Here is a 26,482-nt window from a genome sequence, read left to right as displayed (position 1 = left end):
ATGAGACTGGACAGTGCATGCCATACTTCCATCTACTCACTAGATGGCAGCAAAGCCCTCTCTTTCTGGTCCCACAGTCGGCTCATGGCGTCCTTTCCAGCAACATAGGTCTTGGAGAGTATCTCCATATAAGGAGAAGTGCCTGGACCAGAGAGGTGACACCCTAGATTTGCCAGATGAAATCAGAAGTAGGGATCTGATTGTCTCCCAGATTTTCTGGGCTTCCAAATCAATAATCCAGACATACATTACCAGATCCTCCCTTCCACCCTTTCTGTCAGGATTCTGCTGAGCCTAACACTGAAAAACTGGGCCTGTTTTTGTTTTTTTTTTGTTTCTTTGTTTTTACTTTTTTTTGGGTCACACCCGGCGATGCTCAGGGGTTACTCCTGGCTCATGCACTCCTGGCAGTGCTCGGGGGACCATATGGGATGCTGGGTATCGAACCCGGGTTGGCCATGTTGGCTGCATGCAAGGCAAACGCCCTACCCGCTGTGCTATTGCTCCAGCCCCTGTTTTTACTTTTTGGGTCACACCTGGCCATGCATAGGGATTACTCCTGGCTCTGCACTCAGGAATTACTCCTGGCGGTGCTCAGGGGACCCTATGGGATGCTGGGAATCGAACCTGGGTCGGCCACGTGCAAGGCAAACGCCCTACCCACTGTGCTATTGCTCCAGCCCCGTTTTTTAGTTTTGGGGGCCATACCTGGTGATGGCCATACTCCTGGGCTCTGCGCTTAGGGATCACTCCTGGTGGGGCTCAGTGGACCATTCGTGCTGCTGGGAATTAAACCTGGGTTGGGCACATGCAAGGCAAACCTGCTGTAGCTTTGCCCAGGCCCTGCATCAGCCTAGTTTTAACCCTGTCAGAAGTTGGCTGGCCAGGTTCGTACCAACAGGCCCTTAATCTTGGTGAGTCTGGTAAATGGTGAAGCTACCTCAGTTAAATTTTAGCTACCCACAGAATGAAGAAAGCCCTCAGGAACCCTGTGAGCCCCTTCATACAACTGGAGAGTGATAGGAAGGACACCCTGGGGTCTCTATTATCAAGACTTAAGGGGGCTGGAGCAATAGCACAGCGGGTAGGGCATTTGCCTTGCATGCCGCTGACCTGACCCGGATTCGATTCCCAGCATCCCATATGGTCCCCCAAGCACTGCCAGGAGTAATTCCTGAGTAAAAGTAAAGTAAAGTAAAGGCCCTCCCGTTGATCATCCATTTGTTCGAGAGGGCCCAGTAACGTCTCCATTGGAGACTTTGTTGTTACTGTGTTTGGCATATTGAATACATCACGGGGAGCTTGCCAGGCTCTGCCGTGCGGGCGAGATACTCTCCGTAGCTTGCTGGGCTCTCCGAGAGGGGCGGAGGAATCGAACTCAGGTCGGCCATGTTGGCTGCGTGCAAGGCAAACGCCCTACCGCTGTGCTATCGCTCTAGCCCTAATTCCTATTTCCTAATAGGAATTAGAATAATTTCCTAATAGGAATTAGAATATTTCCTAATAGGAATTAGAATAATTCCTAATTCCTGAGTACAGAGCCAAAAAAAAAAAAAAAGACTTAAGGCCAGAGTGATAGTACAGCAGGAGGCGTTTGCCTTGCGTGCGACCCGGATTCAATCATCATATCCCATGTGGTCCCCCAAGCACTGCCAGGAGTAATTCCTGAGTGCAGAGCCAGGAGTAATTTCAAGTTACTCCTGTTACAAGGGTGGTCTAAAAACAAACAAACAAAAAAAAAGACAGCCCTTGGCTTGGACATAACGTGGGGGCTGGGGTGGGGGATTTGATGTCCTTTCCTTTTTTGGGGGGGTGCTCAGAGAGTGGAAGGAAGTGCTTTGGCTTCCTCTGCACCTCCTGAGGCAGTCTATGCCTCTCACTTCCAATCCCGGCCAATTTTAAAGCTGCTCAACGCTGGGATGAGCACCCTGGGGAAACCCGCAATGCTTATTCTCATTTTCCAATAGTCAGAGCTAGAGGGTGTTAAAACGAGGGGCCAGTAAATAGTGGTTAGGATACAGAACAGGCATGTGAGTGACTTGGGTGACCTCAAGTATCCTTGGGTCTTCACACTGAGCTCAGTTGGCAGAGGATTGCTGGTGGGGCCTCCAAAACTGAGCACGGCTTGGGAGGACCAGCCCCTACCCCACAAAAACATAACTAGTACATTTTGCCTAAGGGAAAGCATGGGAAACCTCTGTCACTAAGACTGGTTAGGGTACAACCCCCAGACTTGCTGGTAAAGTAACCCAGAGTCTGGGGCTGGAGCAATAGTACAGCAGGTAGGGCATTTGCCTTGCTGTGTACACAGCTGACCCGGGTTCCATTCCCCGGCATTCCATATGGTCCATTGAGCAGTGCCGAGTAATTCCTGAGTGCAGAGCCAGGAGTAAGCTCTGAGCATCGCCATCGTAGGACCCAAAAAGAAAAAAGTAACCCAGTCTTCTTTCCCAGGATCACTGTCCTAGCCTGACTACCCCCATCCCGAGTACTGTAGAGTACTTGTGGCCTCTCCACAGGCTGAGCAGAGCCAATTGTCAGATTCTCCCGGAGTGGGTGTGGTATTTCCCTGGCTGCTTCACTGGAAAATTGTCCCCTCAGGATGAGCCAAAGGATATCTCAGGGATTGAGATCAGGAGCAGCTGAGGACCCCTGGGCATCCAGGCTGTTCCACTGGACAAAGTGCTGGAAAATCTACCCAAGGCGTCAATGGGCTGAGCATACAGGGGTTGAGGGGCAAAATAAGGACTCAGGTTCAACTAGCCCTGTACTGCCTACGGGAGTGTGAGTGGTAGCCCCAAGATACTTGCTGGGTGTGGCCCAAAGCCTGGGTCTCTCCCAATTGCTTCTTTTGAGCTACACTTGGCAGTGAACAGACCCAGGTCAGCTGTGCCAAGCACCCAATTTCCAGAAGCCCCCCTCACCCCCAGCAATTGTGTCTAACTTGTAAAGGTCTTTCTGAATGCTCTAAGATCCCTGCCCAGTTCAGTCAACCGGACCGCGGTCAGCATCAATTGTTTGGGCAGGGTCACCCATCCCCCAAGTAACCGCAGCCTTCAAAGATCAGGCTCCCCAGGAGGCTGTGAGCTCATGAGGCTGTTAACCAGCAATGTAGCAAGATTGAGTCCCATATATCACCCAACTGCGCAGTTTTGTGAAAACCATTGATTTAGGGGACAGAAGAGTAGAGGGTAGGGTGCTTGCCTTGCACTCAGCCAAACTGGTTTTGATCCCTGGCACCCCATGATTCCCACTCACCCAACCCCCAGGAGGAAGCCATGAGCACTGGCAGTGTGACATGGGCGCACACAGCTTTGAAGGCCTCACTGCTATTTCATCCATTCAACCAAGAACCCCTCCCCCTGCACCCCCTTCTCCATGCCCAGGGTTTGACTTTAATAAACAAAAGAACCACAATGATGAGTTAACTTAAATTTTTATTAGTATTGTTAATTTTTAGGAGGATTCTCAAAATGCTAAGATACATACGAATACCTGAAAATTAAAGGTAAGTTTATACATGTTCAGAGATACAATTACTAGGCTTCTCACAAATCCCATTTAAATTCCTTTCTTCCTCCCAACTCCACAGTGAAGCAGGGACACGAGACGACAAGAGTTTCAAGACAGAGGCTATGTCAAGCAAAGACACCGCAGGGACTTGAACCCTGTCCTGGAAACCAGGAGTGCCAACCACCAGCATCTTTTGCTTTTTTTTTTTTTAAGTTAGAAAAAGGCCAAAAAGCAAAACCTGAGAAAACAAAAGACTTTGTTTTCTCAGGAAAAGAAAAACCTTAGTAGCCCTACTGAAGAGCACTGGAGAATCTGCTTCAGCTAAGATGCTAGCTTGGCCAAGTCTGTTATGTTCACCTGAAAAAGTCTTAGCAGAGAATTTTGCAACCCCCCCAAACAGTCCTCAACCACTAAAATACCTAACATCTCTAGCTTTTTACTTTCCCACCCAACATTACAGTTCTTTCATGTTTTTATTTTTCCATTTACTGGCGGTTTTAAATCATGGCATACTAGTGCTATATTTTAAACATCTTAAGAGTTTTTGGTTGCAGTCTTAACGTTAACCTGCAAACTGCCTTTCCTAAGTAGTGCAACCCACCAGACCTTGGCACCACTGTTACCTTGCAAACGATTATGGATCGTGCCCAAAGGGATCCAAGTTACTGGCAGCATCGATGTGAGGGGTGAAGGGTCTGTGCTACACCAAAGGCAGGGGGTGGCGATGTGGCAGAGAAGTCGCTTGTGGGGAGACCTTGCTTTTAACAGGTTTCTGGAAAAGCTAGGGAAAAGTGGTTGCCCGCTTTCCCTCCCCTCAAGCATCACTTGAGCTCTAAGAGCTGCTTTAAAAACAGCTTCGGAAAATATTAGGACGAGCCCGGGAGCATACGACGTTATTAACGCATTCCTTTGGTGCCACTCCCAAGTTAGTGAGCCTCAATGCATGGTTAGGCAAATCCTGGAGGCTGACACCATTCAGATTGACCTGAGTATAATAGCGCTTTGTTGTCTCTCTTGCCACAGGAAGAAGGCTCCATGGTTGTCCTACTTTAAGCCTTCGGTGCCTTTAGTGAGGGATACCTGGAAAATCTTAAGAACAGGCTTAGCGCCCACCTCACCCCTCCACCCCAGGTCAAACACTTGCTCACATGCTATGGACTACAGCATTAAGCTGAAAGTCTAACATTTCTTTGACTTGGTATGTAAATGCAGAAAAAGCTGTTCACCTGTTGTCCTCATTTTGTCCAATGGTGAAATTCAACTGGAAGCTCCATCTAGTCTGCAGAGTATCATCTGAAAGAACTAGTGGTTCCCAATCCCCACATTCAAAATGGAATATCTGGTTTGTTTATGTAAAATAAGCAAGCTATTTTCCTTACTGGGTCTGGCTTCTCTGGCCCTTCGCATACGTCTGCTGTTTTGAATGTTCCTGCATGTAAGAATTAAGACCAAGGGAGGGGAGAGAGAAACCCGCACAAAAACAATGCACTAAAACCACTGAACTGTTGTCAAGTCATTTCCACTTGCCAGTTACACTTCCTGAAGACTGCTGCTTGTGTGGAATTTATTTCTTGTCAACTGATTTTAAAGTTGCATCTGAAAAAGACTAAAGGCTTCAATGCCCTCCCCACCCCCTTACCAGAAGTGAACAAAAAGCATTTTTACCTAAAGAAGCACAGCAAAAGGTACTTTGACTTCACTCACAAACATCAATGCTTAAAGCTGCAGAAATTTCCTCAACACTCAGCCTTTATATCACTCAGCTGGGTTTTCCTTCAACAATCACTACTCCAAGCATTAGGAAACACAACTTTGACTCATACTCCAGTCGTTTCAAAATGCATTCTAATAGCAGCGGGTCAGAACAGTACTGATTACTTGCCAACAGAACAGACAGACCTGAGTTCAAGACAACTGCATTCTGTGTAGTCTGTAAAAAAAAAGCTAAACAAGTAAGCCCCACCCCTCCTCCCTTCCCTCCAAAAAAATCAGGTTTTTAAAAAATGTGTTGCTGATAAACTCACTGCAAATCTCACTAGTAGAGAAGGCAGAGCCAAGTCAAAATCCTGAACTGCTTCAATGAAGGATGAAATGAAGCCTCTGGAAAGGAAAATTCTTTAAAAACCCCACATGCCCTCCCCTTACAAGTGCCTGTGTAAGATGCCAGTAATTTGTAAGCACTGGCTGACACTAGGTGAGAGATTTTAAGCATTTAAAATTAGCATGCAAATATCAAATTATATGCCCCTAGCTTTCTGGAAACAAGTGTAGGTGTAGTTACCTGTTTTGTTACTCTGATCATAATCTCCCACCTGTCTAAGAGGTATTTAATTCCTTATTTAGAGGGTTCTCTATTGCCATGTGCCTGGAATTATTAAATGCTCATCAATTTATGAAGGATAAAAAAATTTGTCTTTCCTGCCTTAAAAGTAAAATTCGTTCTTCTGCTCAATTCCTGATCTTGTCCATTTAAGTGCGCGAAGTTTCTGAAAGATTAGAGAAGAATCCCCCCAAGATTGCCCAACACTAACTACAGACAAACAATATTTTATTTAAATAAGGAGACACCTTTCTGAAAGCATACATTCTCTAATATGGTTTATTTTTTGGAATGATTTAATGGTTTTTTTCTGCACAATATACATCACAACACATTAAAATTTTACTTAAGATTTAACATTTTATCCTAACATACTAGTTTTTAGATTCAATGCTATTTATTTCTTATTATTATTTTTCAGATTTTCAGGTACCTTTTACGGTACTAATTAATCTCCATGGATTTCTAATTATCTGCCTCTGGATGAGTCTTATCCCATCATGTAAGCCCAAATGAGGCACAAATTCTGTTTACTTTTTTAAAGGCTGGATGGGAAAATTCTTCACAATCCTGAAATCCTTAAGGATCAGGAAAAATGGCCAAATTCAAATACTTTTAAAACTTCCAGTTTTTAAAAAGAAACACTTATCCCTAACATGCAATACTGCAGATGCAAGTTAAACTTATCTGTTAACAGCTGCCTGCTGTTTTCTGCTCCCAGATGAAATGAAGCAACTCTTCTGATAAGAGAAACCTGTCTGAGGCAAACGAAAGATTGGCAAACAGCACAGCCTCCTTTTCAATCCACTCGATCCCATTTATCTGAATTATTTCAGCTTCTTTTACTCCGAGATTAATGTAGTATTTTCATTTCATTTCGCTTTTTATTCTGCTTTTGTAAAAGCAGTAGAGATGAACATGTGATCTTCATTGTTATTTCTCATCACTTTGTTATTTTATTTCATCATTATTTCTCATCAACTCTTTATTCTTAAATTCATTACATTCTCATCAATTCCTTATTTTGTGGTTATAGCTTGATAAACCATAAATTTATAGTAGATTCCAATAACTTTTTTTAATTGGTAGATCTTGTTTGCTTTTTTTTTGGCATATGTAGACAACAATGTTCATCAGTAGAGTAAGGATCTCAGGGTTATGCCTTTTCCCCAATGGAGATATGAAATAAAATCTTTCTGCCTTTTACTTATCATTCACCAAGGAGCTGTTCCCTCTCCTTCTAGGCCATCATATTGCCAGGCTGGTTATGACTCAGAAGATGTAATCTGAAAAAAGTCTACAGAAAAAAAGTTTCCTCCCCTCCCCATCAACAAATGCCCACCCTGTCAGTAACAGTTTACATATAGTTAAGCGCAATTTTAAAAATATACAGTTCACAATCATTTTGAAGCATACCTTAACCTCTTGCTTTGAAATGATACAAGACTTCCTACACTGAGAAACAAAAACTTGCTTATAACGTGACTAAAAGTAGATCTTACTTGATAATATAAAAGCTACCATCAGCAGAAATCCCTTCAGGATCATTAAGCCACTCCTTTTGCTCTGAAGCTCCTATAGTATTAAGTTTATATTAAATCACCTGAAAAAAATTCCAAAAGAGAACCACACACTACCATATCCGACAACTTTTATAACATTAAAAAAATCTTCCCAAGATTTTGGTTAAGAGCCCAGTTGGGGTGAATCCAACCCCCAAGTCCTGCTGAACTTTGAATCCAGTGAATCTTCACAAATCTTCCCAGCCGCCCAATTCAAAACTGGGTGGTGGTGGGGTGCCTACGATTGGGAGTTACTTGCCAACTTTGAAGTTGAGATTTCTTTAGTTTTTCCATCCTAAGTATTTAAGTTCTCTGGCATGAGTTACCTGAAATCATAAACTAAACAATTACCTAAAACCCAACCCCCCTCCCCAATCCCAACCGTAACAGATCACTGACAACTAATCACCAATTTTGCCCCTCCCCTTCAATAAAAGGTATTTTTAAGGTCACACATTTTAAAACTTAACTTGGCCTAGTCAACCGCTTCTGATGTTCTCCTGAGGTGACAGATTATGAACCAAAGCTGCACTGTGCTGTACATTTCAGCTTCAACTGGGAATACTCTTCCAAGGAGTAAAGCAGCTCCAATCCCTGAAGGTGTTCGTGCCAACAGCATAGCAGTACAATCCTTCTCTAACCCAGTTTTCCATAGTGCTCTATCTGTGGAAAATCTTAGAAAAAAACATTTCTCCCCCCTTTCCCTGTGTAGACCACCCCGAAATACTTCCAAGTAAAATAACCAGCTTTAACAGTTATGAGCTTTTTAAAATCTGGTTAAGGGGTGGAAAAAAGAATTAGCTACCAGCCATTTCTCCATTGACCAGCTCCTCCACAGACCTCAAAGCAAGCTGCTTCGTGCTCTAGTTTCTAGAAACTGTAAACCTGTGGTGCTGATTATCCTGATACTGGATTTTCTTTTTGCTGTTACCTTGAATCGGTCATTTGCCTTTGGGATTCTAGAGACCTAAGGGGAGAAGAACTCAAAACATATTTTGCCCCCCAAAACAATCCCTAATTACACATCCAACTACATATTTAAACCTTAATTCAGGGTGAAAAGTAGAAAAACAAGTCATCTGTTGACAAAGCTAAAATACTTCAATGCCCAAACTAACTGCTTTGGAAAGGCAATTTTTCAGTTCTATCAAACTCGTTTGGTTTTCCTCAAATTAGTTTTAGGGGGGAAAAAATAACTTGCCATCTACCATTCCTCCAGGCCTTGGAAGTCTGCCCTCAAAAGCTTCAGACAAGACGCATGAGAAAACAAGCCTGAAAAAGAGAAACCTGTAACACCGGAACCGGAAATCGGCCTACACCCCAGTCCCCCATTACCATTAAAGTAGAAAAGGTTACCATACGCCATTACAAACAAACCAACAGCCGGCCTCACGGGGTCGTTACCACACCACTGGCTCTCCCTGTGGCCTCGCAGACTGGGGGGGCTGCTCTAGGATGCTCTAGCTAGCTCCAAACGCCCGCTGGCCGCCGCCGCCGCCGGGGTCGCCAAGCCAAGCCGCCCGCTAGCTTCGTCACCATCACCGACACCGCACTGGCTGCTCCTTCCTGGGTCCTCGCCTAGCTTCACCTCCACCGCGGCGCGGCTCCTTCCTTCTGGCTACCACACGGCTCTGGCTCCCGGACTCTCCTATCTTCACCGCTCGCTGCGCTGGCCTAGCTTCGCACTGGCTGCCGGCTCCTGGCTCCTGGCTGCCGCTCCTTCCTAGATCCTCAAGGCACTTCTGCGTGGCACCTGGTCGGCTGCCAACTGCCGCCTACTCCTCGGACGCAACTCCTTTTAGCTCAAGTCCAAAGCAACAATTTTGGGGAACATTCTTGGGCTCCAAGTCCTTCGAATTTTCCAGACAACTAGCTACTGCATTCACGGCCTTCCAAGCTTCCAACTCTTCCAAAACCCTCCGCCTAATTCTTAATGACTTCATCCTCTCAGAAGCTGCCTGACTTGAACACACCTTCCTTCTAGCTGCAGATGTCTAGGGCGATCTTGGCCTAAAATCTTCTACCTAAATCTCCATTCCTTCAGAACCTTCCACCAGCTTCCTTCCTGTGGCTCCTAAGCGCTTTCCTTCTAGCTTCGGCTCTTCTAGGTCGACCTCGGCCTACGGTAGCTACGACTCCCTTCTCTTCTCAGACCTGCTCCTAGGCCACGAGCGAGCAAGTCGGGAGGCGTCTGACTCCTCGGCCCTTTATCAAAGCGCTGCCTTCGTCTTCCTGCACTAACCGGCTGCCAACTCGTCTACCTTGCAGGCTTCTGGCGTCTATCTTCTAACGCCCCTGGAATCTTTGTCCTAGCTGGACTTTCACTTTCTATCTGAGGGACTTGGCGGCCATCTTGAACCTCGCTTCATCTTCTACATTTTCTACCGAATTTGCAGCTGTGCCCTCAAAGGCCGGTTTTCTAGCTGGTCTACACATTCTCTTCATCCTAATCACAAGGGCTTCCTGTCTTCTAAAAGGCCTTTTTAAAAATCTTCTAATTTGTTTCCTATCTTCTACATCTTTTCTTCACCTTCCTGTACTTCTGTCTTCCGAACATTTTCCACTTCAAATTTCTATCTTCTTTCTTCTATTTTAACCATTTATATGTTTTTTTTTAAATCCCACCACTCCCTGTACCTCGAATTTTTTTCCAGGCCAATCAGACCTTCTCTGGGCCCCGGAGGACGCCATCTTCCCTGCGCGACCATCTGAAGGTCTCTCAAATCACCTTCAAATTTACGTTCAATATTAAATTTAATTTACCTACGGCCTGGCTTCCTAAAATACCGTTTCTGTTCTATTTATGCCTCACATTTCAGAGCTAGCTACCGGCCTGTTCTTCCGTTTAAATTCCTTTTTAAATTCCAGGACTTTACAGTCCCCTCTCAGCCACTTCCTTAATTTAAGCTTTTTCTATATCCTCCGTTAAAGCATTTTCATCTCAACCTCCGTCAAGAACTAGAAAAATCGCTTTTCTTCTCTGCTCCGCTTCCAAGCTACTCTCTAAAACCTCCATAACTTCGCTCTTCCACAACCTTTTTATGTTTTTTAAATCTTTTTAAAGAGCTAAGCCCTAAGTCTTCTCTAGGTTATTTTCGCTATTTAGAATGGCTAAGCTCATTTCTCGAGCAGAGACTTATCTGCCTTCCTCAAGCTCCGCCGCTGCTGCCTGCTCTGCGCTCGCTGCCTCAATGCCTGCCGCAGCGCCGCGGGAGGCCTATTTATAGACCCGGGACGACTCACCCTGACGCAGTCGGTAACCCTCCGCAGCCTTTGTGAGGGAAGCAAGGAAATAGTCCCTGGCGGGGGGGTCGAAAATAGCTTCTGCGGGCCGCGTGGTCTCTGCGCCACTCCCGGCCAGCCGACTGCGTACCCCGGGGTGTGGGAGACTCATTAGTCAGGACGGTTGAGCTAAAACACGGGAAAGAAGGAAAACGTCCCTTATGTAAGCCCTCCCACGTAGCCATGACTTGAGAATGTCCGAGAAGTTCCATGAACCGCCCGTCTCTCCCCCACCCCCACCCCACCCCCGTTTCTTGGCTACCAGGGGGCCTGCTTTGCGCTCTGGATGGAGCCGGGGCTTGCGCCGGCCTCGCCATTTTGGCTTTGCCTCGGTACCGCACGTTCCCTGGGCGCCGCCATTTGCCTCGCCACGGCCTGCTCCGGGTGGGACCCCCTTTCTAGACACCCCCTGCTGGGGGGAGCTACGCAACCCTGCAAATGGAGCCTGCCTGAGCGGGTCCCGGGGCTTGCCTGAGCCCTTCCCACCTCCATCCCTCCATTAAATTAGCAAAAAAATCGCCAACACGGCCCACCGGGTCCCCGCTTTGGGGGGATCAGCGACGAACACCCCGCCCCGCCCCCGCCTTGTTCCACGCTTGGCTTTTCTGTACTGATGCGGGAAGGCAAATAAGAGCCCCTAGGTGCACGCAGACTGAGGAACTGTGATTTCAGTGACCTCTGCAGTCTCCCCGCCGCGGGAAAACGGGGTGAAACATGGCCGCCTCCCCGGGGCTCAAGGGAGACCCTCAGTTCCCGGGGAGACGAAGGGGCTGTGTCTGGGGGTCCCGCCTGCCGCCTTGGAGCTCAGGGTGGCGGCTGGGGGTTTCGGGGCGAGAGGCGGGAGGCCCGGAGTGGGCCAGCAAGTGGGGGATGGGGGTCCCGAAAGGCGCGGCCGGAGCGCCCCGCCCCCACGCGCACCCGCCGGCGCAAGGATCCGAGATCCGTGACCCGCCGCCGTCTCCCTTTGTGAGGGCCGGGCTCGCGGGCGGGCCCAGCCGGTTCTAACCGGCTCCAGCCGGTCCCGGCCGCCTCCAGAAGCTGTGGCGGTTGGCGCAGCGCAGCACTGCGCAGGCGCGCCCCACCCGCGGAGGCCGGCAGCGGGGAGGGTGTGGGGGAGGGGGCCCTGGCCGGCGCTTCCGGCCGTTCTTGGCTCTTCGGGCCGCGCTCAGACGCGGGCCCGGGTTTGTCCCTCCCGGTAGCCGGCCATTAGGGAGCCCGTCGTCCCTCGAGTGTGGGTCAGCGGGGCTCAGGCCTCGGCTTTTAGTAAAGCACAAGGTGGGACGCCCCAGGGCCCAGGCGGACTCCCTAGAAAACGGCCTTATTTGGGGCAGGAGGTTCTGTGAAGGGGAGACTCAAAGAGAAAAAAGAAATAGAGTTTTACAGAACTTTTCGGGTTTTTTTAGCTGATTTAGCTATGTCATTCCATAAATACACTCACTTCCTGCCGTGGCCGGAAGCGTGTCACGGATGGCAGACAGTGAACAATACATCAGGGTCCTAATACGGTGAAAGAGGACTGCTTCCTGTACCCCTGTAGCTACTTTTTTTTTTTTTTTGCTTTTTGGGTCACACCCAGCGATGCACGGGGGTTACTCTTGGCTCTGCATTCAGGAATTACCCCTGGCGGTGGTCGGGGGACCATATGGGATGGTGGGAGTCGAACCCGGGTCGGCCTCGCACAAGGCAAACGCCCTACCCACTGTGCTATTGCTCCAGTCTCCCCGTAACTACTTTTTCTCCCTTCTTTGCTGCACTTGTGCGAACTTCTGGGCGCCAGGAGGGGGACCCTGGTGGAGTTTTGTAGGTGCTTAAGTTCTGGGGAACACCCAGGAGGATTTTTTTCCTAATCAGAGGCCAGTGTTTCTGCTGTGAGGCAGCTGCTCTTTGCCTAGCAGGACAGCCTGCCAGCTGGTGTCAATAAAGACTCCCGAATTCTATCTTTTGGTCTCTGGTGGTCTTTTGCTGGCGACCCCACAACTGTTCCAAATGGAGTTGAGGGCCAGGGTGTAGGTTAGGATGGAAGGAAATGACTCAGGAATTCTGTTAACCTTGGATTTTTCTATGAGGAGAACGCCTTTAGCTGGGATGGTGGTTATGAGAGGCAGGCAGCTGGAGGAGGGGGGCTCTAGCAATCCCCTATCAAGTCCCCACTTCTTCAAGCACCCAAAAACCCAGCTCCAGCCCCCCACCCCCACCCAGGAATGTTACTGAGGTGCAGATGGGGGAATGTTACTGAGGTGCAGAGGGTTCCCTTTAAGGTCCTGACGTGGCACATCCTATGCCTGAAACTCAATCATGAACAGCTTGTAACTTGGAAAGTCCTGATGTTTGCTCTGGACTGGAAATTTTTCAGTTCAACTTTAGTGCTGGAAAGAGGAAGCCAGGGTTGGGTCACTTCATTTGGCAAGAGGAAACTTGGTGCTTTATCTAAAATCAGACTCGGCTAAATTATCCAGAACCTAGTGATGTCCCAGCATGTCCACAGTCCCCCAGCATGGCTGCAGTTTCCTCAGAGCTGGGGGAGGGCCTGGGGCCCCATTCTGGAACCAAAGAAAATGTTGGGAAACCTGGGGTACTTTTTTTTTTTTTTTTTTTTGCTTTTTGGGTCATACCCGATAATGCTCAGGGGTTACTCCTGGTTTTGCACTCAGGAATCACTCCTGGCGGTGCTCGGGGGACCATATGGGATACTGGGAATCGAACCCGGGAAAAGATCTGGGGTACTTTAAATAGTTTTCAATGTTATGATTCGTGGAGTAGCGGGTGGGGTGTTTACCTTGCATGCAGCTGGCCCAGAGTTGTTATCGGCACATATCGGGTCCCCCAGCACTGCCAGGTGTGGCCCAAATTTTTTTTAAGTAGATATTGATAAAGATGTTCTCAAGATTGCTATTAATTTCCATGCCTTATTATAGATCATAGCATTTTTCTTGGACTCAAATAGCTGCTTATTATTTGGTCAGCTCTTCCTGGCTTGGAGGAAAGACAATAGTCATCCTTCAGGAACCTATTTTGTGCTAGTGAGATAATTTGCCAGAGCCAGAGAGAAAATTCTCATTCCTTTCCCCACCCCCTCATGAGTAAGTGGGAAATACTTGAGCGATTACGGAACTAACCCATGTATTTATTGTTAAAGTCAAATCCTGTTTACTTTCTTTATCTCACTGGTTTTGCTTCACAAAATTGTGTCTCCAAAATATTCTGATTCCTCCCTCCTTGTTATTTCTCCGTTTCTGGAAAATTCACTGAAACAAAAGAATCTTGAATTGCTGTATTTTGTGAGGAGGTTATCTGTGCTTCTCAACTCTTTAAGTTGTAGGGGTTTTTTTTTTCTTTTTGGGTCACACCCGGCAATGCATAGGGGTTACTCCTGGCTCTGCACTCAGGAGTTACTCCTGGCGGTGCTCAGGGGACCATATGGGATGCTGGGAATCAAACCCAGGTCGGCCGTGTGCAAGGCAAATGCCCTACCTGCTGTGCTATCTCTCCAGCCCCTGTAGGTTTTTTTAAAACTAGGGTTGGAAAGATAGTTCAGAGGTTAGGGCTCTTCCCGGACATCCCATATGGCTCCTCGAGTCCGGCCAGGAGTGATCCCTGAGCACAGAATCAGGAGTAAGCGCTGACCACCACTGGGTATGACTCAAAAACAAAATCTCAGAACCATCCAAATTAGGTATCTCAGACCCTTTTTCTCTGGCCTGCATCCATGTCAGCATCGAGCCACCGCTGCTCTCTCTTCTGTTCCCTCATGAGCCTAATTACTTCTTTCACCTAAGGACACAAATATTAGAGGACGATTATTATTAGAGGACTAAAATATTTTAGTCACTCTGCTCCCTCAGAAACGGGGGCTATTAATAGAAGCCCTTGGTTCTGGTTTCTGGCTGCCGGCCACTCAGCCTGGACATGGGCACTAACCCTAAATTCCTGCTCAGTGATCATGTCCTTAGACGTAAATGGTGGGGTTAGACAAAGAAGTGAGGATGCCAGATCTTTTTAAATACAATAAAAAGAAATGGAAAAATTTTTAGGCCTCTATTCTGTGGCGTCCAGGAGGTGGGAGTGCAGAAAAGGAGGAAAGTTTTTTATTTTTTGCCAAATACAGTAACAATGAGTCTCATGATGGAGACGTTACTGGGCCCGCTCGAGCAAATCGAAGAGCAATGGGAGGACAGTGACAGTGATTATTTTTTTAAATTAAAAAAATAGAAACATTTTATTTTAAAAAATATATATTTTTTGGGTGACACCCAGTGATGCTCAGGGGTTACTCCTGGCTCTGAAGTTAGGAATTACTCCTGGCAGTGCTCAGGGGACAGTATGGGATGCCGGGATCGAACCTGGATCGGCGTGTGCAGGGCAAATGCCCGCCCCTCTGTACTATCACTCTGGCCCCAATAGTAGAAATGAGGCATCAAGGTTTCCTGTCAGTTGGGCCTGCCCTCATTCTCCAGAACCTTCTAGAAGATGCTCAAAACCATTCCACTGCTCCCTTCGGTAGCAAGGCCAGTCAGGCTTAGTCAGAGAAGAGCTGCTGGGCCCTCTGGGCCTCTCTCTGGGACTGGAGGCCAGAGAGGCCAGAGGCCAGCGCCAGGCCACACTGAGACTGCAGCCACACCCAGAGTCCTCACCAGCCTCTCCTTTGATGTTATCTAAACCGGCCTCACCAGAGACTGCTCTGGAAATGTAACTCAGAAGGAAGACCAGGGGAGACCTAAAAAGTCAAGTTTCTTGTTTTCTACAGCTAAAGAATTTCCAGCTCCCCTCCCCCAGCCTCCTTCCCAGGGCAGATCTCTGGGGCCCAGGCTGCGTCACTGTTTGGCTTCCGGCCCAGAGCCAGCCCCTGCGGAAGGAAAAAACCCGGAGGTGATGCAGCATTGTTGTCTGAGGATTTGAAATGTAACCGGAAAAGGTTAAAGTCAACCCCCAGGTTCACGAAACGCGCTCAGAGTAGGCAGAAATGAAGGGGCTTATCAGCAAAAACAAGGCACAGAAACAGGAAGTGGCTGCGTCATGGCCCGCCCCCAAAACGCTGTGCGTCTCCCAGACAGGCTTCAGACTTCCCTAACCGGAGAGGGACAAGTCTTCCCTTTGCCTAAGAGCACGACCATCACCCCCCACTCCTCATGAAAACGAGGCGGCCCCCCCACCCCCTCCGAGCTCCCTCTTCATACTCTCGCTCCCCTCAGTTCATTCGCCACGTCATGTCCTTGGCTCTGGGCCCTGCTGCTTGTTCACAGATCTTTCCAGAAGGCCTGGCTGTGGAGTCACAGCTGTGGTGCCAGGGCCTGTGGGATGACAGACCATGTGGCTTCACAGACAGGCTGCTTGAGCCCCAGTCCCCTTCATCCCCACACCCCTCAGAGTTTCTAGAACTTTTCTTCCCCAGCTATCTGCCCTCTCTCTGACCTCTTCTCACGGGGACTTTCTGCTGACTTCCTCTCCCCTGTAGGAAAGAGCTGCCCATGCTTCGGGGTCCCCCCATTGTCCTTGGTGAGTCCTGGGGTGGTCTTTAATTTCGGTGGCTTTTCTTGAGGCCTGTGCTGTGTGCTTTCCCTACTCCAAGTCTCCTTTCAGGAGGGGGAGGAGAGGAGAGGACAGGCCGGGGAGCTCTCTCGGGGTAACCGGTCCCTGGCACCCAGATGTTCCATGTGATAAGTGACTAAGCCGGAAGAGCCTCTGTGAGAACTAAAACCCTAAGCCTGGGCCTGAGAGATGCTCCCATGGTCTCAGCCGTGACCCCCGCACTGCATCCCCAGCATTTCTGGTATATTCCTAGTGCTCCCCAGCACCACCGGGGAGCCCACCCATTAAAAAAAAAAAAAACTCAGAAAACCCAAGCTTGGGGCCAGAGAGATAGTACAGAGGTAAGACACATGTCTTATGTGCAGCCATTCTGGGTTTATCCCTGGTACCACATATGACCCTCACCAGGAGTGGCCATAGATCACAGAGCCAGGAATAAGAACTGTTAGTACGTGTCAAAAACAAAACAACAGCAAAGTAAACCACCAATCTATAAGCCGGAGTAATAGTACAGCGGGCAACCCCAGTTTGATCCCCAGCACCCCAGATGGTTCCCAAAGCCCTGCCAGGACTGATCCCTGAACGCAGAGCCAGGTATAAGCCCTGAGCACCGCTGAGTGTGGCTACGGTCACGGTCACGGTCCTCCCGTTGTTCATCGATTTGCTCGAGTGGGCCCAGTAACGTCTCCATCATGAGACTTGTTACTGAGCCCTGAGCACCGCTGGGTGTGGCTACGGTCACTTGTTACTGTGTTTGGCATATCGAGTACATCACAGGGAGCTTGAGCCCTGAGCACCGCTGGGTGTGGCTATGGTCACGGTCACGGTCACAGTCCTCCCGTTGTTCATCGATTTGCTCGAGCGGGCCCAGTAACGTCTCCATCGTGAGACTTGTTACTGGGTTTGGCATATCGAGTACGTCACGGGGAGCTTGCCAGGCTCTGCCGTGCGGGCGAGACACTCTCGGTAGCTTGCCGGGCTCTCCGAGAGGGGCGGAGGAATCGAACTCAGGTCGGCCATGTTGGCTGCGTGCAAGGCAAATGCCCTGCCGCTGTGCTATCGCTCCAGCGATAGCAGGGTGTGGCTAAAACAAAACAAAAACCAAGCCAAACGGTAGCAGGGTGTGTGCTGTATGTTAAGTGCCCTGTGACCCTAGGGCTGATGCCACAGACAGAGAGGGCCTTGACAGTACAGCCATTCCCCCTGCTGGAATGTCCAGGCCAGCGCCATAGAGACACACAGGCTCTGTGTCACATGAGAGCTTCGGCGGCTCCTTTGTGTTGTTGACGTAGAAGGAAGTGACTCGACATGGCAGAAATAGTGATGCAACGCTGCAGCCCATCGAGACTGGCTGAGACAGGCCTGGGAGTGCAGACTTGGCCTGCATGAGGCCTGGGTTCCAGCCGGGTACCACGTGGTCCCCCAGCACCGCTGGGAACAACCCCTGAGCAATAAACACGGCCAGGTGTGGCCCAAAAGCTACCTCTTCCTCCCCAAAAATCCAGAGTGAAATTTGAGCTAAGAAACTGGGAACCCTTCCCTCCCTGAAGAGCTTTTTTTCAGGGAAGGGCATGTCCCAGCAAGTCTACACCAGTACGGCTCAGGGGCCAGGCGGTACAGACATCAAACCTGGGGCCTCATAGCAAGACTGCATGGGCTCCAGCCCTTTCCACCACATCCCCAACACTCTGAAGAATTTCTAGACAGACTGGCCCACAAAAGCAAGGCAGGAGGCCCAAGGCCACTTCGGGTTTCCACAGAGCTGCAGCTGAACTCGCACGCTTGGGAGAGGGGAGAATCGGGGAAGCTCAGGCCTGACTCAACCTCCCGCCTGCTTCTGCCTCTGCTTTCAGAACTGGGGTGGGGGTAGGGGGACTGTGTGGAATCTGAAATAGCCCGAAAGGGGCTGGAGCGATAGCACAGCGGGTAGGGCGTTTGCCTTGCACGCGGCAGACCCTGGTTCGATTCCCAGCATCCCTATGGTCCCCTGAGCACCGCCAGGAGTAACTCCTGAGTGCAGAGCCAGGAGTAACCCCTGTGCATAGCCAGGTGTGACCCAAAAAGCAAAAAAAAAAAAAAGAAATAGCCCGAAGGAGCAATGAGGCTTCTCTGTGAGTCACCCCTTAGAGGTCCCTGTGGATATTGGTGCGTGACCCCCACAAACCCAGCGTGATGCTTATTAAACACATGGCGCACACAGAAACATCTCCTCACATATGGCAGCCACATCCCAATTCCAGCCATGTTGCTCAACGCTGGTCGGATAAAACCAAATCCTATGGAATTGTGGGTTGTGCCTTCAGACTGTCGTCACAGGGCTGCTGGATGATGCAGGACGAACAGTCGCTTCTGCTCCAGCAAGTCCATTAAGTGCTAGAAACTCTCTGGGAAGCAGGCCTGCAGCCAGGGAGCAGGAAGCAACTGGAACATTCCAGACGCAAGTTCTTGTTGTTTTGTTTGGGGACCACACCCGGCATCGCTCAAAGTTTATTCCTGGCTCTGCACTCAGGAATCACTCCTGGAGGTGCTCGGAACCATATGGGGTACCTGGGATCGAACCCGGGTTGGCTGCATACAAGGCAAGTGCCCTCCCCGCTGTACTCTCTCCCCAGCCCAGCCTTGAGTTCTTGTTTTGTTTTGGTTTTTTTGGTCACACCCAGCGATGCTCAGGGGTCACTCCTGGTTTTGCACTCAGGAATTACTCCTGGCGGGGCTCGGGGGACTATATGGGATGCTGGGAATCGAACCCGGGTCGGCCACATGCAAGGCAAACGCCCTACCCGCTGTGCTATCACTCTAGCCCCCAGCTTTGAGTTCTTGACTCTGTGACACATCTGCCTGGGATGCTCCACTCTGAGTGTTCAACTGTTGACATTCCCGATGTTGCCCTGCCCAGGCGTCACTCCTCAGGAAGGACCCTTTGACCAGCATGTCCAGACACGCCGTGTTGTGGCCCCAGGTCGCTGTCACCACACAGCATCGTGGACTAGCTCACTCCCCCACCCCCTTTTCCTTGGAGCATCAAGGGGACCCCCAGTGTGTGCCCCGGGCAGAGAACTGGAGGCCACAGCGGGGCAGTGGCCGGACACAGAAGCCTCAGACGGCCACAGTGCGCCCTCGGGAGAGAGACTCCTCTTTGTGGCTTCCCTCCCCAGCAGGATGCCCAGGGGGTGGCCACCACAGGGTCCTGATTTGGTGCCATTTGGGAACTGGACTTGGTGGCCCTGAGGACCCAGCCCTGTGTCTCTCAGTATTTCCAGCCGCTGCGGGAGGTAACGGAGAAGAGGGACACTGACCCATGGAGGTGGCGAAGGCAGAGAGGTGTCAAGGGCCGGCCCGCTCCTTCCTCCCCCACAGAAGCCACTTCTCCACCTGGAAGCTTCTAGATAGGGCTATACAAAACACTCCCCATAAAACCGACCTGCCTCAAGAATGTGGAACTGAGGGGCGCTGGGGGGGGACTCCCAGGAGCAAGAATCCTGGGTCTGGGGGGGCCCCTGTGTGCAGGGGGAGCAGCTCTGGGTCCCCCCACCCCACACACAGCCAAGAGTGCTGTCAGCTCTGCTCTGCCTCCTCAGCTTAAGGAACAAAGAGAACATTCTCTGCAGGGCTTTTGTGTCCCTGGAGGGGCGCAGGGGTGGGGATTTCCAGGCCCACCCACCGTGCCCAGGCAGGGCTGCAGCACAGGGAGGCCCAGGGATACCCAGGCTCGCTCCCCTTCCTGCTCCCAATGCTCACCTGCCGCCCATCAGGACCTCCCTCCCCCCATAATCAAAACACTAATTTTGGAGGGGTCACTCTTCCAGAACACACTCATTTTCTGGCCACTAGCTGTCAGGCTGAAGTCCCTCTCCTCCTGTGGCCCTCAGTGACAACCCCGCACACCACACACACACACACACACACACACTCCCTCCATCACGATTCACTCTATGACTCATCCCTGGCGCCACCTTGAGTTATGGCATATGACTCTGACTGTGTGTCATTGTCACTGATAAAGTCCTTGAAAACAGACTCCCAGCTTGCCAGGGGCGTCACCAGGGTGCGTCCTTCCCTTTGCCCAGTGTGGTCTGTGACCGAGGTTAACCCCAGTTCCTTGCTGGCCCAGCGGGTCCCCTGGAGGAATTTTTTTTTGGTGGGGGAGGGCTGTAGAAGTGGGCCACACCCAGCAGTGCTCAGGGTTTACCCCTGGCTCTGTGCCCAGGACATCACTCCTGGCAGCGCCGGGTGACCAGATATGGTGCCATGCCAGGCTAGTGCCTCCCCCACTGAACCAGCTCTCTGGCCCCAGCAGGAATGTTTGTAAGGTCAGCCTCCCTGCCCACCTCAACCGGCTGGTGAGGGCTGGCCTGGGGTGCCACCCGCTGTCTTCAGCTGAGCCTAGGGACTTGGGGTACCTGTACCCTCCAAATCCTTCCTCTGTGCCCCTCCTGCTCAAAGCCCCGTCCAGCTTCCAGAAACCTGTAATGATTCTCTCCCTCCTCTGCACCCTGTCCCTATCACTCAGGCCAATCCTGTTCCCACACACTGAGGCCATGACAGCAAGGCCAAGTATGGGGTGACCGTGTGTGGGCCAGGACACAGGGAGGGACGTGCCCTTTGGGTTCTTGGCTGAGTAATTAGCTCACGTGGGTTTGCCAAGGGAGCTTAACTCCGGGCCTTCGCAGACATACAGAGGGGAGGGCGTTTGCCTTATTCGCAGCTGACCTGGTTCGATCCCCGGCACCCAGTGTGGTCCTCTGAGCATCGCCAGGAGTGACCTTTGAGCGCCGGAGTAAGCACTAAGCACCGCAGGGTGTGGCTCAAAAACAAAAATAAAAAAAAGGAAACTCAGTAACTTGGTGCTAATGCAATAATAGGGGGTAGAGCTACATGGATGATGAAGGCCAGAGAGAGGAATCTGGAGTCCAAGTAGGCCTGCGCATCAAGGAGAGGAAAAGGGGGGATTTCACATGACAAGGGGGTATGACCTCATTTTTGGGGGGAGGTGTTGGGCACTACCTAGCGGTGCTCAGGCTCACTCCTACTGCTGTACTCAGGGATCACTCCTTTTCCTTCTTTTGTTTTTTGGCTTTCTGGGTCACGCCCTGCAATACTCAGGAGTTGCTCCTGGCTCTGCAGTCAGGCATTACTCCTGGCGGTGCTCAGGGACCATATGGGTTGCCGGGGATGGAACCCGGTCAGCCACATACAAGGCAAATGTCCTCCCTATTGTACTATCACTCCTGCCCCAGGGATTACTCTTAATGGGGCTGGGGGAAGCATATGGGGTGCTAGGGATTGAACCCTGGTGAGCTGTGGGCACAGTGAGGGCTCTACCCGCTGCGCTACCAGACCTCATCTTGGAGAATGAATTTCTCCCAGAGGGAGGAATAGCCTTACACCCCCAAATCACAGTTTGGGGGCATCTAAACAGGAGCAGATGGGGCTGGAGCGATAGCACAGCGGGTAGGGCATTTGCCTTGCACATGGCCGACCCGGGTTCGATTCCCAGCATCCCATATGGTCCCCTGAGCACCGCCAGGAGTAATTCCTGAGTGAAGAGTCTGGAGTAACCCCTGTGCATCGCTGGGTGTGACCCAAAAAGAAAAAAAAAAAACATAAACAGGAGCAGAGCATTACTCAGCTGTGAGAGTACAGGACTGAGCTAGGGCCCTTGGACTCCAAGACTCACAGTTAGGGGGTCACAGCATTACTACGGGGGTCTCTCTCGGGGCTGCTGAGACCAGGCTGTGCTTTTAAATCCCGCTCACAGGGCCAGAGCGATAGTACAGCAGGTAGGGTGCTGCCTGGCTCTTGGCTGACCCGGGGGCCACTGGTGGCACCACCTATGGTCCCTGAACCCCACCCAGAGTGAGTGATTCTTGAGCACAGAGCCAGGAGTAAACCCTGAGCACTGCAGGATATGGGCCATGAAGCACAGTAACAGACTCGAAAGAATTGCAGGGAAGGTGCGCGGTGGACATACTGAGGACAGCCTTCCTGAGTGGGAGGGGCGGCCGTGGGGGGGGCAGGGGGGGGTCCCAGCCTGTCAGTGCTTGCAGGCTGCCTGCTGTGACCTGGGCAAATTCCTTAGCTTCTGAGTCAGCTGCATCCCTCAGCCCACTAGCACTGATCTGTGGGCGCCCCCTTCCCGGGTGTGTATGTGGGGGGGGGGGCTTGGCGGTTCATTCCTGGTCCCTCTCCCCCCTCGACCCTAATCTGTTGGGCCCAGGCGCGCTCAGGAAGGGGTTAAACGTTGGCAGGCATTTTCCATCCCAGCCTCGGCGCAGGACGCAGGCAGCGGAGGGAACAAAAGCTGCCAGAGACCGGGTGGAATTTTCCAGAGCTCCTAAACAGGACCCGCCGGTTGCTAAGGGAGTTCGCCAAGGAGACGGTCACGTGGGCCTGTTTCTGCAGGAGCCAGCGTGAGCCTCCTCCCGGCCTCCCATTGGCTGCCTCCCTCCTCGGGCCACCGAAATCGGGCCGGGGATTGGCCGAGCGCAGTTGCTGGGGCCGCGGCTGCCCCTCGGCAGGGACCTGCTGGGGCGGCGAACGCAGGTCCGCGCAACCCGGCTGCCGAAGGATGTTGCCATGGCAACCCCTGTCCTCCATCCCTCCTTGGGCAGGCAGTTTTTCTTGTAGCTGAAGTCATTTTCCAAAGGTAGAGGGCTATCCGCCATTTTACACTCACCCAGTTTCTTTTTCTTTTTTTTTAATTAATTTTTTTCACCCAGTTTCTTTTCTTTTCTTTTTTTTGGTGCCCCCCAGCTTCTTGGGGGGTGTGGGGGGTTAAGTATAATCTACCCTTTCATCCAGACAATATGCTTTGGAAATGAAATAAGGATATCTGTGTCATTTGTTTCTGTATCTATTTTCTTTCTTTCTTTCTTTCTTTCTTTCTTTCTTTCTTTCTTTCTATTTTTTTGGTGCCACACCCAGCGATGCTCAGGACTTACTCCTGTCTTTATCACTCCTGGCATTGCAGGGGACCATGTGGGATGTCGGGGGTCAAACACTGGTCAGCTGCGTGGAGGGCAAGCGCCCTGCCTGTTGTACTATCTCTCTAGACCCTTCTGGATCCATTTTCGAGCCTTTTGCACTTGACAAAAACTTTTTTATTATTATTATTATTATTATTTTTGCTTTTGGGGTCACACCTGGCTATGCACAGGGGTTCCTCCTGGCTCTGCACTCAGGAGTTACTCCTGGCGGTGCTCAGGGGACCATATGGGATGCTGGGAATCGAACCTGGGTCGGCTGCTGCAAGGCAAACGCCCTACCCGCTGTCCTATCTCTCCAGCCCCCCAAAACTTTTTTTGATAGTGCTTGGTGACGGCTTCAGAGTATTTTTAATTTATAGTCCTTTTTAGATTTCTATCAGAGAGTTAAAGACATTTAATCAGGCCAGAGGGACAGCACTTGCCTTGCACATAGCTGGCCCAGGTTTGATCCCCAGCACTGTACATGGTCCCCAGAGCCCGGTAACAAGTGATCTCTGAGCACAGAGCCAGGAGTAAGCCTTAAACACTGCCGAGTATAGCCCCAAACAAAAACAAAATTAAATTATTTTGTTTTGGGGTCATACACTGTGATGCTCAGAACTTACTCCTGGCTCTGTACTCAGGGATTATTCCCGGCGGGACATGGGGGACCCTATGGGATGCCGGGAATCGAACCTGGATCAGCTGCATGCAAGTCAAGCACTTTCCTCATTGTATCACCACTGCAGCCCCCAAATTTAATGTTTTTTGTTTATTTCTGAGCCACACCTGGTGGTACTCAGGGATCACTTCCGTGTTGGGGGTGCTGGGATCATATCCGGCTGTCCGTGTGCAAGGCAAGTGCTTTACTCTGAACCCCAAACAAAATTTTTACTTTGCGTAATGTAAGCTCTTCTCAAGGCCTCAGTGTGCGGGGAGAGTCTGTTTACATTTCTCTTTTGGGGAGGAGGGAGAGGCTCACATGGTACTCAGGAGGTCCCGAGACCCCCCAGAAATCCTCTGGGTGTTCGGGGCAAGGGCCAGAGGAAGCGGGGCGCTGTGGTGCAGCGCGGGGCAGGGATACATAGCCCCCCCCCAGGCAGTGCTGCCCGCCCCCGACTCACCCCGGTGGAGGACAGAACCAGGATCAGCCCCTGAGCACCACTGGCTATAGTCGAAACCCCTAACCCACTCCAGCACCCCAAAAACAGAAAAACGAAGAGTAGAAGGCAGGATTTTGCCCCCTGAACCTGACCTCCAAGTTACTGGAGCAGGGTCAGAGAAGTGGGGTGCAAAAGAAAGTAGGTGAGGACGTGTGTCTGGAGAGTCCGAGGAGAACAGGCCACGCTGGGAGCTGCAGGTCTGCCTGATGGAGGGGGCTGAGGGCATCCTTCTGGTGGTCCCAGTGGGTTGGGGGTCCTCTCCAGAACAGCATCTGCCCTGGGCATAGGGGCCCCCCGGGAGGCTCCTGTCCCTGCCCCAAATTCCAGCCACCACCTGGGGTGAATCAGGCAGCCCCTGGGGGCCAGCCAGGGTTCCCCAGGATCACCCCATCCCCGCAGGGCTGTGCCTCACCTGCTGGCTTCTGGAGAAAGGGCTGTGAACTCCATGTGTGTGTGTGTGTGTGTGTGTGTGTGAGACAGAGAGACAGAGAGGCAGAGAAACAGAGAGAGGCTTTCCGAATAGAGGTGAGGTACTGAGGACAGAGGGAGTCTGGGGGCTCCCAGGCTATAGTGTGGGACCTCACCCAACCTGCCCTGCTCCACAGAAGCCTAGAACAGCACCCTGGTCACCTGGTCAGGGCTAAAGCCTCTTTCAAAGCCAGCATTCAGCTGCTGCCTTAACATTTGCTCAACAGATGAACGAAATCAGGCGGAGGGAGCGCTAAGTAAAAGCTTCCTCAGCTGTGACAGAGTGAGCTCCCCATCAGTGGGGGGAACCAAGGGTCTGGTCACTTGCCTGGGGTCCAGGTGGAGGCAGGAACCTCCAAGGAGTGCCAGGGTGGTGTGAGCCCAACTCTTAAGTATCCTGGGCCTACAATGCCCCAGCAATGCACATACTTGAAAGAAACTGTCACTGGGTCCCCACACTTCTCCGGTGCCTCCCAGCCTCGGGTCAGTCCAGGCACTACTGCCCTTGGCCCTTGTGTTCCCACCCTGGAGGGAGTCCCAGATCTGAACGTGGGTGGTTCCTGGGCTCAGGCAGGCAGGAGCTGGGAGCACAGGAGCGCGGGCCTGCGGCGTCTTTGGCTGCAGGCCGGGGGAGTGGGGGGTGGCTGGCGGTGTACGTCACCCCCCCCCACCGCCCGGGGTGGAAGACGTGATTCCCGCGCCCGTCTGCCCGCCCGTCCGCCCGCCGGGGTGCAGGTGGGCGGAGCCATGGTTCCCCACTTCTTCCTGCCCACCCGGTGCTCCCCCCATCAGCGTCCCTGGCCTCTAGTCCCATTGTTCCTGCCACGTCCAGGGGCCCGGGGAAGGAGCCGGGAAGGCAGTCCCTGAAGGCACTGGGCATCTGGGTCACAAGGAAATGAACCCGCCCCTGCAGCAACAGGGGGTGCCTGGCAGAGAGGGCGACTGTCCAGGGGAAGGAGCAGCCCCGCCCAGAACCTGAATCCCTGAGACGTGGCGTGCGAAGCGCGGGCCTGAGGCCCCATTTCCCTCCCGCTCCATCTCCCTGTGAGAAAAAGGGATGTTCCTTCTTGGAGCCCGGCTGGGCCCTCACTCCCCACTGGAACCAGAGAAACAAAGTGCCCCGCGCCCCATCCCACATCCCGCAGCTGCTACCGTCTCCCCTCTGGGGATCGCAGGTGGCGGTTACAGGTGGCAGTCACACCAGGTGTGGCTCTAGGCCCCCAGAATCCTACTGCATCTCCCCACTGCATCTCCCCTCTTCATGGGCACAACAGCGGGACAGCGCTGACGTGTGTATGTGTATACGTGTGTGTATCTCTGTGTGTGTGTGTGTGTGTGTCTTGACGACCTCCCACAGAAAGTTCTGTCTCCACAGGAAGCTCCTGGTTTGAGGTGTCCCCAGCAAGGGTATCAGAGATGGCAGGGAAACCTCTGAGAGGCGCATCCAGGCTCTGGGACCCCCTTTTCCTGCCAGTGTGACCTCGGTCCTCAACTGGGGACAGGTTGGAGTGGAGGCCTGGCCCAGGCAGAAAGGGTGATGCAGGGCCAGGACAGTGTGGCCAGGGTTTGTTCCGGGGTCTGAGGTGACGAAGCCCCCAACCCCGTTCCCACCCTCAGCTCCGTCACGGGGGCCGCCTCTCGGTGAGCTGCTTTGTCCACCCTCCATGGGATTCTCTGAGCACT

The 26,482-nt window shown here is 51.5% G+C and overlaps 1 long non-coding RNA gene across 1 annotated transcript; it reads right to left on the bottom strand.

The window, feature by feature from the left end:
• Window positions 1-3,420: 3,420 nt before the first annotated feature.
• On the bottom strand, window positions 3,421-10,753 carry LOC130039748 (uncharacterized). The gene is made up of 2 exons (XR_008794948.1): window positions 3,794-10,753; window positions 3,421-3,751 (listed from the first exon to the last, which is right to left on the bottom strand). It is a non-coding gene; the product is annotated as an uncharacterized LOC130039748 (long non-coding RNA).
• Window positions 10,754-26,482: the final 15,729 nt, after the last annotated feature.

The sequence above is a fragment of the Sorex fumeus genome, unplaced genomic scaffold, assembly GCF_029834395.1.
Source record: "Sorex fumeus unplaced genomic scaffold, SorFum_2.1 ptg000093l, whole genome shotgun sequence".
Classification (NCBI taxonomy): Eukaryota; Metazoa; Chordata; class Mammalia; order Eulipotyphla; family Soricidae; genus Sorex; species Sorex fumeus.
This window is presented reverse-complemented; position numbering and strand designations above follow the sequence as displayed.